The following is a 13,754-nucleotide window of genomic DNA, read 5'->3' as shown; positions in this document are numbered from 1 at the left end:
GCTGGAATGGACTGCGGCGTGGCTGCGCTACACCCGTGGACCTGGGCAGGTGTTTTCTCCTGTGGACTGACTGAGGGCAAGGCCCGCCGCGGACGTGTTTGTGCTGGAGGATCCAGCGGGTGTCCTACATCCTGGTGGCGGTGCAGCTGCGGCTGCGCACCGCGGACCTGGGCGGGGACTGGAACCCAGCTGTGTGCGTCACAGCTGCAGCAGGGCCATAAGACGCAGGCGGCGGTTTCCACCCCTCAGACTGCGGCACGGCTGTAGCCGAGAGCTGAGGACCTTCTCTGGCGCTGGTGCCCGGCCGGCTGTGCAGGGCGAACCTGCGCCGGCTTCGTACCCCGGGAACTTACGCACGGTGGTGGCACGACACCCAGGATCTGGGAGGCCGATTTTGCCCTGTAGGTTGCGGTGTGGCGGGGCTCGGGGCGGGCGTTTTGCGCTGTGGATTACGGCACCAATCGTTCTGGCAGATGTTTGCACCCCGCGGATCACGGCTCTGCTAGGACCCGGGAGCAGGTGTTGACGCCACGGATTGCGGTACCGCCAGGACCCAGGTGGATGTGTCTACGCCGTCTATCTGCCTGTGTTTACGCCTCGGCTCGCCGCACAGCCAGGACCCAGGTCTAGGTGTTTACGCCGCGGATCGCAGCACGGCCAGGACCCGGGTCTAGGTGTTTACGCCGCGGATCGCAGCACGGCCAGGACCCGGGTGGACGTGCTTACGCCGCGGATCGCCTCTAGGACCCCGGTGGACGTGTTTACGCAGCAACGCGGTCTAGCTGTTTACATGGCAGCTCGCGGTTCAGCTAGGACCCGGGTCTAGGTGTTTACACAGTGGATCGCAGCACGGCCAGGACCCAGGTGGACGTGTTTACGCCGTGACTCGCGAATCGGCCTCGGACCAGGGTCTAGCTGTTTAAGCCGCGGCTCGCGGCTCGGCTAGAATCCGGTTATTGGTGTTTACGCCGTGGATCGCGGCACGGTCAGGTCCCGGGTGGACGCATTTATGCCGCGGATCGCCGCTTAACTAGGACCCGGGTTGACGTGTTTATGCCGCGGATCGCCGTTTAACTAGGACTCGAGTGGACGTGTTTACGCTGCGGATTGCCGCTTAGCTAGGACCCGAGTGGACGTGTCTACGCCTAGGGTTGCCGCTTAACTAGGACCTGAGTAGACGCGTTTACGCCGCGGATCGCGGCACGGCCAGGAGCTGGGTGTAGGTGTTTACTCCGCGGGTCACCGCTTCGCTGGGACTAAGTCGCCGCACAGCAGGACCCAGCGGGGAGTCTTTGTCCTGCGGACTGCAGCTCAGCTCGCCAGCGCCTCCAGCACAAGGTTTTAGCGTGCGGAGGCTGGCATGGCGAGGACCTGGCGATCCTTTTTACTCCGTGGATTGCGGCACGGGGAGGACTTGGGCGGGCGTTGTCACTCCGTGGATGGCGGCGCGGCAAGGATCTGGGTGGGCGTCTTCACCCTGCGAATCGTGGCGCGGCGGGGACGCGGCGGGCGTCGCTACGCCGAGGATTACAGCACGGCCCGGACCTGGGCGGACCTCCTCATTTTACGCATTGCGGCTTGGCTCGCACCTGGGCGGATTTTGTCTTACAGATTGCAGCAGGCGGGGCAGCAGCGGCGCGCAGGGGCCCCGGGCGAACGCGTCCATGCTCCGGAGTGCCGCACGGACAGGAGCCGGAAGGGCGTCTTCACCCTGTGGGTTGTGGCGCGACTGGGGCCGGGGCGCGTGTCCCTACCGTGTGGACTGCGGCGTGTCTACAGCCGTGCGCCGAGGACCTGGGTGGGCATTTTGCCGCTGCGAGCGGCAGCGCGGCGGGGGCCTGGGCGTCTGTGTTTGCTCCGCAGACCGCATCGTGACTAGGACCTGGGCTCGCGTCCTTGCTCCGCTCACTGCGTCATGGCGCAGCCACGCAGCGGGATCCTGGGCCTCCTTAACTTCCCCTGCCCCCTGTGGCCTGACCAAGGACGGTTTCCACCCCGAGAACTGCGGAAGGAGGATGCAGGTGGTGGCTCGGCTGAACTTGCACGGACGCCTGCCCTGGGGGTGGCGGCGTGGCTCCGACTTGGGCGGGCGTCCTTCCTCTGGGGACTGCTTTGTGGGCGCAGCTGCATACCAGGGACCACCTGGAGTTGCCGCCCGACCATGGTCTGTGTGGATGATTTTACTCTGTGAATTCCGGGCCGGCTAGGATCTCGTGGGCCATTGTTATCCTGCGGATTGCGCAAGGCTATGGTCTAGGCGGGCAATTCTACGCAGAGATTTGGGTTCTGGCTGGGATCTGGGCGGGAGACTTCTGCCCCGGATTGCCCCGCTGTTGGGACCTGGCAGGCCGTTTTCCTTTGTGGATTGCAGCGGCCTAGGGTCTTCACGTCGGCGTGGATTTCGGCGCGGCCAGGGCCTGGCAGGGCATTTGACTCCATGGGCCGCAGATTTCACACCGTGGATTTCTGCACGGCTGAGATCTGGACGGTCGGCTTTGCTCCATGGATGGGGCCCAGCTAGGGCCAGGGCGGGTGCTGGTACTCCAAGAATTTCAGCCTGCCTAGGGCTGGGCGGAGTCTCCACTCCATCTATGTTTTTACTCTGTGTATTGCAGCATGGTTAGTGGGACTTTTTTTTTTTTTTTAAAGATTTATTTGAAAGAAAAGATGACAGAGCGAAAAAGATCTTCCATCTGCTGATTCGCTCCCCAGATGGTGGCAGCGGCCAGGTCTGGATCAGACCAAAGCCAGGCGCCAGGCACTCATCTTGGTCTCCCCGTGGGCGGCAGGGCCAGGCACTCATCTTCCTGCCTTCCCAGGCGCGTGAGCAGGGAGCTGGATTGCGCTCCAGCTGGCGAGGAGATTTAACCGGCTGTGCCACAAGGCCCCCCGGCAGGCATTTGTTCCCGATGGGTAGCCGCTCGACCAAAACTTGGCATTTTTACCCCAGGATCTGGATTTGTGTTCTCACTGCGGGAATTACAACACAGCTAGGACCTGTGTCCTAAGCTGTGGGCGGCAGGTTTTTGGTTTTTTGTTTGTTTGTTTGTTTTCCCTGTGGATTGCAGCACAGCCTGGCTCTGGGCAGGGATTTTTCCTCTGGATTACAGCTTGGCTAGGATCTGGGAGAGTGTTCTTGCTCTGTGGATTATACAGCTCAGACAGGATCTGGGCAGGAGTTGTTACTTACTCCATGGATTGCAGCACAGCCACGCTCTGGGTCAGGAATTCTACTCTGGATTGCGGCACGGCTAGGACCAGGGTGAGCAGTAGTACTCTGTGGATTACAACATGGCTAGGACCTGGGAGGACGTTTTTAACCCTGTGGATGATGGCGTGGAAGGACCTGGGCCCATGTACTTGCCCTGGATTTTGACCTGGCTAGAACCTAGGCATGTGTTTCGCCCTGTGGATTTCCACGTGGTTGGAACCTGGGTCAGCATTTGTTGTGGATTGTGGCATGGCTAGTATCTGGGCTGCTGTCCTGGTGACCACAGTGTGGCCACGGCCCTGCACTGAGGACCTGGATGGTGTTCTTACCCTGTGGCCTGCACTATGGCTCAGATCTGGGGGCCTCCTTACCCTGTAGACTGTGGCACAGACAGAGGACCTGGAGCAGGGGCAAGAGTTTTTACCCTGAGAACTGGCCAGGGGAGGATTCCAGTGTGCCTCCTGACCTGCAGATGCTGGTACAGCTGTGGCCCTGCCAGGGCAGCCAGGGCACAACTACTCTGCCCGTGGAGGAGGACCTGGTGGGCATGCCTGTCCTGCTGCCTGTGACAGTCTCCCACCAAGCAGAGACCCAGATGGGCGTCCTCCCTCTGCGGATGGTGGCATGGTGCCAGCCACACACAGGACCTGTGCAGGTCTCCAGCCACCTTGCCGATGGCCACCAGTCCACAGCTGCATGGCAGGGACCTAGGCCGAAGCCCCTCCTGCCAGCTGCCCTTCTGGCACTCACCAGGAACCTGGGCAGGTCTTTTCCTGTGGAGTGCAAATGGCTCCCTGCTGCACACACCGCGGGCCGAGCCGGCTCGCTCACCTCATTTTGAAACAAGTCCTGGGCCCTTGCTGTGGGTGGAGCTGAAGGACACCCCCCCCCCGACTTTTATTGGGGTGGTGTCATCCCAGGTCCTGCTGGGCCCCTGCTCGCTCCGTGATCGTATGCATGTTTGCAGCGGTCAGCACCGGATGAGGAGAATCTGCGCTTTGCCTTCGCTCGCCGTCCTGGGAGCAGTGCTTCTACTTGGTGGCCCAGGCGTCCCACACTTGAGCACACGGATTGCCGGCCGCACAGTTGCTCTGCAGTTTCCCCCATCTTTGCCGATGGCAACTCCATCCCTCCAGTTGTTCAGGCCAGAAATTTTGGAGTCGTTCTCAGCTTTTTTGTTTAAACTTCATACCCATACCCAGTCTTCTAGTGAATTCTTTTTATTTTTGTCTCTAAGACATACTCCAAACCCAGCTACTTCTCATCTGCTTCACTGTTCCTGGCCACTGCTAGGCGCACTTGGATCCTTGCAGTAATTTCCTAAGAACTTGAGTGTTTGGGGCTTTTCTCCCTGCGGTTGTTCTGTTGTCAGCGCAGCAGCCAGGGTGACCCCGTTAGCGCTCGGCAGAGGTCCCCTAGCTGCCTGGAGTGAAATCTGAAATTCTTGCCGGTGCCTGAAGGCGCTCCTCACCCACCTCCCCGCCTCCTCCAGTTTTCCTCTCTCCTGTCTGGCACTCGGCGCAGGTGCGCCAGTGGAGCATGTTGGGGGAGCAGGCCTGTGGGAACACTTGCACTTCACCGTCTGCAGAGGCTCTTGCCTCTTCCTGAGGTGCTGGGGACCTGTATCTCCACAAGGATGGCTTCCTCCCCTCCTCAGGTCCCTGCTAACCTCTAAAATTCTGAGTACGCGTGCCCCACTTAACATGGCAGCCCATCCTCCTCTCTCCTGGCACCTCCTTCGCAGCTCCTGTTTTCCTCTACTTTTTTTTTCTTCCAAAGCACTTCTCATTTTGTAACATACTGCATGGAGGTACTTCAAAAGGTTTGTGGAAACATGGAATTAAAAGATCAAAATGAAGACCTTATTTCTGCACACAGCTCAAGACTCTTTTGCTAAGTGATGACTCCAGCCACTGAGTCCATCTCCAAAGAGCTGAGGGCCCTGGGAATTTAGCCACGTCTGTGTGGTCCATTTTACGTCATAAACCAAAGAGAAATGGGTGCCCTTTAAAGATGTTTTAAGGCTGGGAAACAGAAGTCCGAAGGAGCCATGTCAGGACTGTAAGTGGATTTACCTGATTCACTTTCCCAGCAGAAGCTCAGAAGAGTCACCTGGGTCAGGCTCGAGGCATGGGCAGAGCGTCATCGTGGTGGAGAAGGACCCTGGGGACACTGTCCTGGAAGGTGTTCCGCTGGAGCTGGGCTCACCTCCTCGAGACCCTCTCCCAACAGCAGTCCTCCAGGAAGTCAGCGAGCACCGTGCCTTGGGCGTCCCCCAAAGCTGCTGCCTGACGTTTGCCCTGGGCTGGACCGCGTCTGCCCCCGGTAGCTGCTGTTGGATTGTGCTGTGTCTTCAGCGTTGCCCTGGGAGAGCCGCGTGCCTGCCCTGCTCCAGTTCTTGGAAGCAGCGCTTCGGGACCGGATCCCAGCTGTTGACGGCTTCCTCAGGGAAGCGTCTGCAGACGGTCTGGGCGCAGCCGCTGTGGCACCGTGAAGCAGCTTTCGTTTTGCCGTCAGAATTGGGTGAGCTGGGCCACCCGAGATGTCTGTGGTGTTGCCGTTTCTCCTGCCGATCACCGGTCCTCTTCAGCGAGCGCGTGGGTGAGGTTGATGTTCCCTCCCAAGCCCGTGAGGATGGTCCACTCCGTCCTCGGCGACGCCCAGCTGTTCCTGAAAGGAGTTAATCTGCTTGCAGCCTGCTGACTGCTCTGGGGGACACTGTTCCCACAAACTGCGCGTCACGCGTCGCCGATCTCACCGTTCTCCCACCCAAGCTTCCCCGCCACACTGATGTGTGTTCGTGCTTTAATTCTAGCAGGATTTGTGTTGCTCTGTGGGACTCTCAGACTGATGGCTTCTCCTTCTTAGTGCCTTACGGTGTACCTGTTCAGGCATGTAACGTGCTCGTGTGAGTTGATCTTGATGCAAGAACGTTCTGTGACGCATACGTTGTTTTTCATGACACGCATTTCCACGAATTCCTGAAGCCCCCTTGTGTTCCTAATCATTATGTCTTTGTTGTTGTTGTTTTTCTGCCCTTACAGAGGTAAGTTTGTTGTTTTATTTATGGGTATATTCCAAGTGCTAGGCATGTTATACTCGTCAATAAAATTTAGAAAAATCTCACTGGGGAATGTGAGGTTCGTGTTCTGGTGGATTTTCCACGGCACACGGCGCAGTAAGGGTCCGTTGGGTTCTGTTAGAAGGCCTGAAGGTAATGCTGAGCTTACAGGGAGCGGACCACTTTCTCCCGTCTCTCCTGCACTTCCTCTTTCTCATTCCCCTTCTCTGTGGGAGCTGTTGCTTGATGAAGACACAGCTATTAGGTCGTGGACCTGTGTCGGAACTAGAGACGGCCATCGCATTTCCAGTCTCCCATGTCGCCACTGGAAGAGCCGTGCTCTAGTGGCCCTCGATTGGCTGGTGTCTGCCCCAGCCCAGAGAAGGTCCCCTCGCTGTTCATTTAGCGTCTCCCTGATGCGGGTTACGGAAACTGTCACTGAGACCAGCTCTTGTGCTCACCTGCGTTTGCTCTCAGGCATGGCTGGCTGTGGGGTTGAAGATGGGCATCAGTCTCTGGTCAGATGGCTACAGGCGGACTGTGTCTCAGATGCTCAAATCTCAGAGTAGCTTGGCTCCTGGGGCAGGCACACAGCAGCTTGGAGACTCCGTGGTGTTCTGGCATGGCCACCAGATTTGGTTTCCGGGACTCCATTCCCATGAGTTGTTTTGTGTGGTCACTGTTTGAATGAAGCGTTCGGGGCTGGGCCTCGGTTGGTGGTCAGCAGCCATGCTTGGGGGTGCCTGGTACAAGGAAGAAGGCGACTAGCTGTGATCTCATCTTGGCGCCAAGCTAACCAGCTCCTTAGTGGTAGCCCTGTCTCGGGAGCGAGGGACCTGAGATCCAGGAACCGAAGCAAGCTGCCCAGCCGCACGCTGCAGCAGCGGGAGAGCTGGCCTTGTCCGTGCTACTTCACGGGCAGCCCCTGCCAGACCCCATGCTGGAGCATAGAGGACATGGGCTTGGTGGCCGTGCCCTCGCCCTGCTGGGGCACTCGTGGAGTGAGGGCTGCCACAGCGCCCGGCTGGCCAGCAGCTGAGAGCACGGTGTTAGTCCTTCCAGACTGCTCCTTGGACCGTGCTGGACCCCAGTGTGGTGGTGCAAGCCGTGAGGAGGCTCTGCTTTGAGGTACAGCATGACGGTGTGTGGCCTCCGTAGCCATCCTGACCTCACGTCTCTGCTGCTGCCCTCACTGGTTGGCTGATGTGTTGTGGAGTTCCCTTTTGTGCATGGTGGGCAGTCAGGGACTGGGCTGGAGGGGGCTGTGGGTGGGGCTCCCTGCAGGTACTGCTCCCACCACAGGTTGGGCAGTTGTGAGCTCAGAGTGGCAGGTGGGGTGAGAGAGCTGGTGCCCCAGGCTGTGCCTGGTGCAGAGAGAGAGAGCGCGCGAGCTAGCATACTGCCCAGCAGTCAGTGGAGAGAAGCCTCTCTGAGGCGGGGCTCCGTGTGGGGCCCCTCCAGGATGACCAGTGCTTCTGTGCGAGCACTCTCTGTGCTTCATGACCAGGGCGGTCTTGGAAGGGAAGCACAGCCAGCTGGGAGGACTGCAGGATGCTGACTGTGGCTGCGATGCCCCTGGTGACCCCTGGGAGTCACTGGCAAATGAGTCTGGCCCAGGAGGGGTTGGGCTTGACCTCCACGTCATGTCCAGCAGCTTAGTGTTTCTGCCAGCAGCCTTCCCTCCAGGTGTTGGACGTCGAGAGCTTGTCCTTCAGGCACTGCTGTGCTGGACACCCCCTTCTTCCCAAGACTGGTGGTCAGCCTGATGGCCCCAGGGGTGGTTCCCACACAGGGCCCCCCTTCAGGGAGCAGAGACCTGGAGGCCCTGCCAGGACGTGTTGATAAGAACAAGTTGCTGATTGCAGAGTTTGGAGGTGCTCAGCTTGCTGAGATCGGTGGGTGTTAAGGGTCAGTTAGTGTGCAGGGCACTTAAAGTGCTTTCCTAACTTTGGCTATGAAAGCAGTGGTTACTGAGCAGATACAGTGTACCGAGTGCTTCGTGTGCCCTTCTTCCTTTGATCTCAGCCAAGTCTCGGGTGCCGGCTCTAAAGCTGGTCTCGGAGCCCGTGCCCTGTGTGTTCTTGATGAGAACACAGGCAGTGGGTGCAGGAGTAAGTCCATGAGCCATCGTTTGTTCTCGTAGGGGATCGAGTCGTGCCAGGCTCTCGCCCCCTCATTCCTGCTTCACAGAGGCAGGACTCTTTGATGGTCGTGGGGTGGGACACCTCGGGTGAGTCCCAGGTCGGGTTCCTGCACTCCCCAGCTATGTGATCTTGGGCACTGAGTTCCTGGTGGCTGCTCTCTGAGCTGTGGCAAAGGAAGTGTTTGTGAATGCCTGGGGGGTGTCCCGAGGAGGTGGCCATGGGGAAGGCAGGCATTCCCTCTGCACAGAGCAGGCAGCTGCAGCCAGGGCTGGCAGTGGACAGTGATCTGTGGCTGAATTCTAGAGTGGATAGCACGTGGGACTGGGTGTGTCTGTGTGTGTGTGTGGGGGGGCACAGACCTGCACACGCAAGGCCCTGCAAGGGCTGGGGTTGGCCCCTGTCCAGGGCAGTGGGGGCTCCCCATAGTGGAGAGAAGACCACTGAGGGGAGCAGTGCTTGGATGGGAGGAGTTGGTTCAGTCCTGTTATTTTTGTAACCTACTCGCGGTGGGCAGGGCACTCGCGGTGGGCCAGGCAGCCACTCAGGACTCTTTGAAGCAGACTTCAGAGGCCCTCATGTCGCATCTCAGCCGCACTTGTGAACTTCCCACCGGCTTTCATCTTGACGCTTATCTCAATCACCCCGGTTAATTATTTCCCTGTCTGCGACTGTACACCAAGGCTGTCCGTCATCCTCCCGGGCGAACCTCTTTCCGTTGCTCCAGGAAGCACCCTTGGCGGTAGTATTTTGGTGGTGGGAGAGTAGCTGCCTGTGCACAGGTGAGTATGAAAGGCCCCGCTCTGTGCAAGCCCAGGGGAAGCCTGGGAGGAGGGCACGCCCATCCTGCTGGGCTTTGCTTCTTCCCCGATTGCTGGTGTGCAGTACCTGCCAGGTCCAGTGTGGGGCCCGGGGCCATCACAGTACAACAGGGGAGTTGGAGGGAAGGCGGATTCTGCAGGGGGATGCCAGATGAGGAAGAGGGAGCCTGGGGCCAAGTGCTGGATGGGGACAGCAGGCTGCCCGGGCCTGAGTCCAGCTGCCCAGCTTGCAATCATGGGACTGGGGACGGACCACCTCACCTCCCTGTGCCTCTGTTTCCTTGGTGAAGGGAAATGGCCCCTCCCCTGGCAGTGAGCGTCTTATGACTTGCTCCCGCAGGACCACAGTTCATTCTCTTTCTCTGAGTGGGCTCCTCTCAGCCCTGCAGGCTGGACATCAGCCTGTCAGCCTCTACCGGCTCATTCTCGTGCCCTCAGAGTCACACCAGCCTGGCTCCCCGAGCCTGGTGGGTCCCAGGGAATCCATCTGTGCCTGAGGAAGTGGGCTCAGGTGAGCTTGCCGGCCGTCTGTCTCTGTGGGCAGCTTGCTGGGAAGATGGGCAGGGGACCTCAGAGGAGAGCCGGGGTGCTGGGAGTGCCCAGCTGTTCTCTCTCTCTGTGCACAGGTGGTCTGTGAGCCTTGTCCCAAAGTGGGGCAGGTATGTGTGATGGGGTGTGGGGTGGTTTCCAGGACCAGTGGTGAAGTGCTCAGAACTTGGCCCCGCCCACATGTCCAGTAAGCGGTATTACTGGGTTAGCTCCAATCCCCGATCTTCCTGGTAAACTGGACCAAATCTCCTGGTGACTCGGCCAGTGGAGCTAAGATAATGAGGACGTTTTGGAGAAGCGTCTGCTACTCATTATCGGGTGGACAAATGGAATTTGCCTGCAGGTCAAGGTTCCCTGCGAGCAGGGACACTCGAGGAGCTGGGTTTCTCAGCCTCAGTTCTGCGCAGGTGTAGCTCTCGGCAGGGGGTCTCGTGCAGAAGCTGCAATGGATGGGGGGCCAGGTGCAGAGCTGGGGGACAGGCTGTGCCATGTGTGAGTGTTGGTGAGGGTGTTTGCATGTGGTAGGACAGAGTCTGTATTCACACGGGAGTGCGCCAGTGGACTTCAGAACCAGCTCGGCGAGCCTGGCTGGACCCTGCCGTGCGCACACCTGCGTGCTGGGTCTGTCCAGCTCTGGGACTCCTGCAGAGACTTCTGCTCGGCTGGGGCGGGGGCGAGGCTTCTGTGCTGAGGGAGGCAGTGCTGCATCCTTGTGGGGCAGCTCAGGCTGTCGCAGGGAGCAGGCAGGGAGCAGCATCGATGGAGCATGGCTGCTCTTAGCAGATCCCAGCCCTCCCCACGAAGGACTGCTTTCCTGGGAAGACAGTATCCAAGCCCGTGTGGTAGCCCGTGTGGTTGTGCAACCTGCGGGCATTTAAAAGTCTGTCTCGTTTCGCCTCCCAGGAGCTTCTCTGTTTCACTGCAGAGCTGGGTGTGATCGCAGCCTGCAGCCTGGCGTGAGGCGCACACACCCCACGGCCTGTCTGAACCCCTGCGGGCCCTGGGCTGTCTTCTGAAGGGGAGAAGCTGGTGGCCGGGAGCAGGTGCAGCGCCTGCTCCTGGCCCAGGGAGCAGGTGGCTCTGAGGCCGGCTGAGGTCTGCAGGAGCTTTCTGAGGAGGGCGCGGGGAAGAGAGGCCTTGTCAAGGGAGCCTGTGGCCGGAATGTGCTCCCTGAACGGAGAGGAGGAGCCGCCGTCTCTGTTGCTTCACTTGTTTTACACACGGCTTGTCTAAGGACCAGCCTGATTTCCACCGCCAAAATTCAGGCACAGCAGAGTGCGTGAAGAAAGTGCCCCAGAGTCTCCCCCAGAAAGAGTTGTGTCTCGTGCGAGGTGCACCTGCACAGGTGCACGAGTGCAAAGGCTGCAAGATACAGTGCCACACCACACGCGCTGTTCTCACCAGGACTGTCCAGTTTTAGCCTGCTTGTGTAACAGGGAACATGAGCGGCAGTGAAATGTAAGGCATATCCAAAAATGTAAGGCATTTATTCCCGTCAACCGCAGTTACACTAAGGTCTCTTTAAGAGGAAGGAAAAGGATTGTGGAAAACAGGAAGTGGTAGGATCGCTGGGCTGTGGATTTCAGTTTGCTTCAGATTGATTAATGTTTCTATCTAGGTAGCATTCATTTACTGAGCTATAACTCATGTGAAATAAAAAACAGACGTGGAGTTCCGGGCTGATGGATCCTGACGCCTGTAGTCGTCCGTGCGTTCACCTGTGTGGGTCCCTCAGAAGGCTCCCCTCTGGCCTCCCAGAGAGTTGCAGCTCGCTTCTGCCTGTCCCCAGACCAGAGGCTGTATGTGCGCTCTCCTGTCTGACTGTTTTTGCTCGACTAATTAGTTTTTTATTGTTGTTTTCAGGTCCATTATGTCATTGTATATTTCAGTGTTTTTTTCCCTTACTTTGTATTGCTGAATTATTGTGCCGTTGTAAGAATACACTATATGCTCAGGCCAACACTTGGATTCTTCTAGATGTAGACCCTCATGAGAAGGCTGCTTTGAAAGCCCTTGGACCAGACTTTCTGTGTGCACATGATTTTCTGTGGGTATTTATGTGTTCTTACGTCTGGAAGCCTGGAAGTCGGTTGTGGTTGAGAACGTGTGGCGTCCTGATGAGTTGGACCGCACTCGGCCTCCACTGCGTGACCAGGCTGTTTCCCCGTTCCTTGGGTGTGCTTTCCTTTCAGCCGCTGGCAGAGTGCATCACTCATCAGATGGATTCTTCAGTTTGCTGTTTAGGACCTTGTGGATTTTTCAAATGCTTGTTTGTAGGATTTAGAAGTACAGTACCCTTTGGTATTTGATGCCCTTGTATCCTGTTATTTTACCAAATTAACATATTACTTCTAGAAATTTCTTTGGAAGATTCCATCGTGTTTTCTACACATGCAAGTATATCACCTATAGTGATAATTTTCCTCCTTTATTTCTAACAATTTGTGCCTTTTCATTTCTTTTTATTGCCTTATTGAGGCTAAGGTCTTTATTTCTTAAATATTTAAAAGAATTTAACTTACATAAAATTATGCATATTTATAGTGTACTATGTGATATTTTGATACATGAATACATTGTGTAATATCCAGAGTATACATGTCTATCCTCTCAAGCATTTAACATGTTGAAAACGTTCAGGGTCCTTTCTTGCCTTTTTTTGTTAAAGAGATGGACACCGCACATTGTCATTATCTGGAGCTACCCTGTTGTGCCACAGAATGCCAGAACTCCTTACACTCCTTACTGGAATCTATCTGTAGCTTAGCCTCTTAATCAACCCTCCCCCATCCCTGCCCCCTCTCCCCTCCCCAGCCTGGGTAACTGTCACTGCACCCTTGCTTCCCATGCGATCAGCTGTTTCAGACTCCAGTATCAGTGAGACCATGTGGTGCGCACCCTCTGTGCTTGGCTGGGTCACATAGCGTGAGGATCCCAGCACCATCCGTGTTGTTGCAGATGGCAGGATTCATCCTCTCTGCTGGCTGGGTAGTGCGCCACTGTGTACTTGTACTGTGTCATCTTCCCCTTCACTTGTTGGTGGGTGTTTCTGTTTATCTTTATTTGTCTGCTAGTAGTGCTGAAATAAACGTGAGTGTACAGAAATGCATTCAGCTGAGTGATTTCATATCCCATGATGGGTGTACAGTAGTGTACATGCTGGGCCATATAAAACTAGAAGGAAAGAAAGAATAAAACTCAGAGAAGTAATAAGTGAAATAGATTCAAGAAAATGCAAAAAAATCACTGAAACAAATAGCTGGTTCTTAGAAAAGATAAATAAAATTGAGAAATCCTTAGCTAGACTAAGAAAAACAAGAGAAGACTGAAAATCAGTGAGGAGAAGGGAGACTTTAGGATTCATACCCTAGAAACACAGAAGATTGGTAGAGATTATTGTGAGCAATTATATGGCAATACATTTGATAAGCGGAGAAATGGACAAATTCGTGGACAGATACACTTAGTGTTTGAATCATGGAGAGCTAGAATACATAAGCACACTAGTCAATAGTAACAGAACTGAATCAGTGATAAAATGTTGTCCATCAAAGAAAATCCCATATGACATCACTGCTGAATTCTATCAAATATTTAAAGAAGAATTAACACTAATTATTTTTAAATTATCCTGAGAAAGAGGGAATTTTATCAAACTCACTGTGCTAGGCTGTGGTTATCCTTATCCCCAAACTAGATAAGGCCATAACTAACGAGAACTACAGACCTTGGTGAGCATAGTGGCAGAAGTCCTCAACAAAGCACGGCACACTTGATGAAGTGGGGTTCACCCCGGGTGTGCAAGAGTGACTCAGCGTGGGCAGTTCAGTAAACGTGACACAGCAGATAGAATGAAGGAGAGAAGTCATCTAATAGTTGCAGAAAAGGTTTCTAGGAAAATCCAACATTGCTTCATGACAAAAACTCTGAACCAGTTAGGTAGAGAAGGAACATATCTCAACGTAGAAGCC

The 13,754-nt window shown here is 56.1% G+C and overlaps 1 protein-coding gene and 1 long non-coding RNA gene across 3 annotated transcripts in view; both read left to right on the top strand.

Annotated features, from left to right (window-relative positions):
* Nucleotides 1-13,754, top strand: part of TRAPPC9 (trafficking protein particle complex subunit 9) — a 562,730-nt gene that overhangs the window by 305,685 nt on the left and 243,291 nt on the right. The gene's annotated exons all lie outside the window — the stretch shown is intronic.
* On the top strand, nucleotides 408-12,989 carry LOC127490769 (uncharacterized). The gene is made up of 2 exons (XR_007919192.2): nucleotides 408-630; nucleotides 675-12,989. It is a non-coding gene; the product is annotated as an uncharacterized lncRNA (long non-coding RNA).

The sequence above is a fragment of the Oryctolagus cuniculus genome, chromosome 6 (assembly GCF_964237555.1).
Source record: "Oryctolagus cuniculus chromosome 6, mOryCun1.1, whole genome shotgun sequence".
Lineage (NCBI taxonomy): Eukaryota > Metazoa > Chordata > Mammalia > Lagomorpha > Leporidae > Oryctolagus > Oryctolagus cuniculus.
Note: the sequence above shows the minus strand (reverse complement) of the source record. Positions and strands in the feature narration are given on the sequence as shown.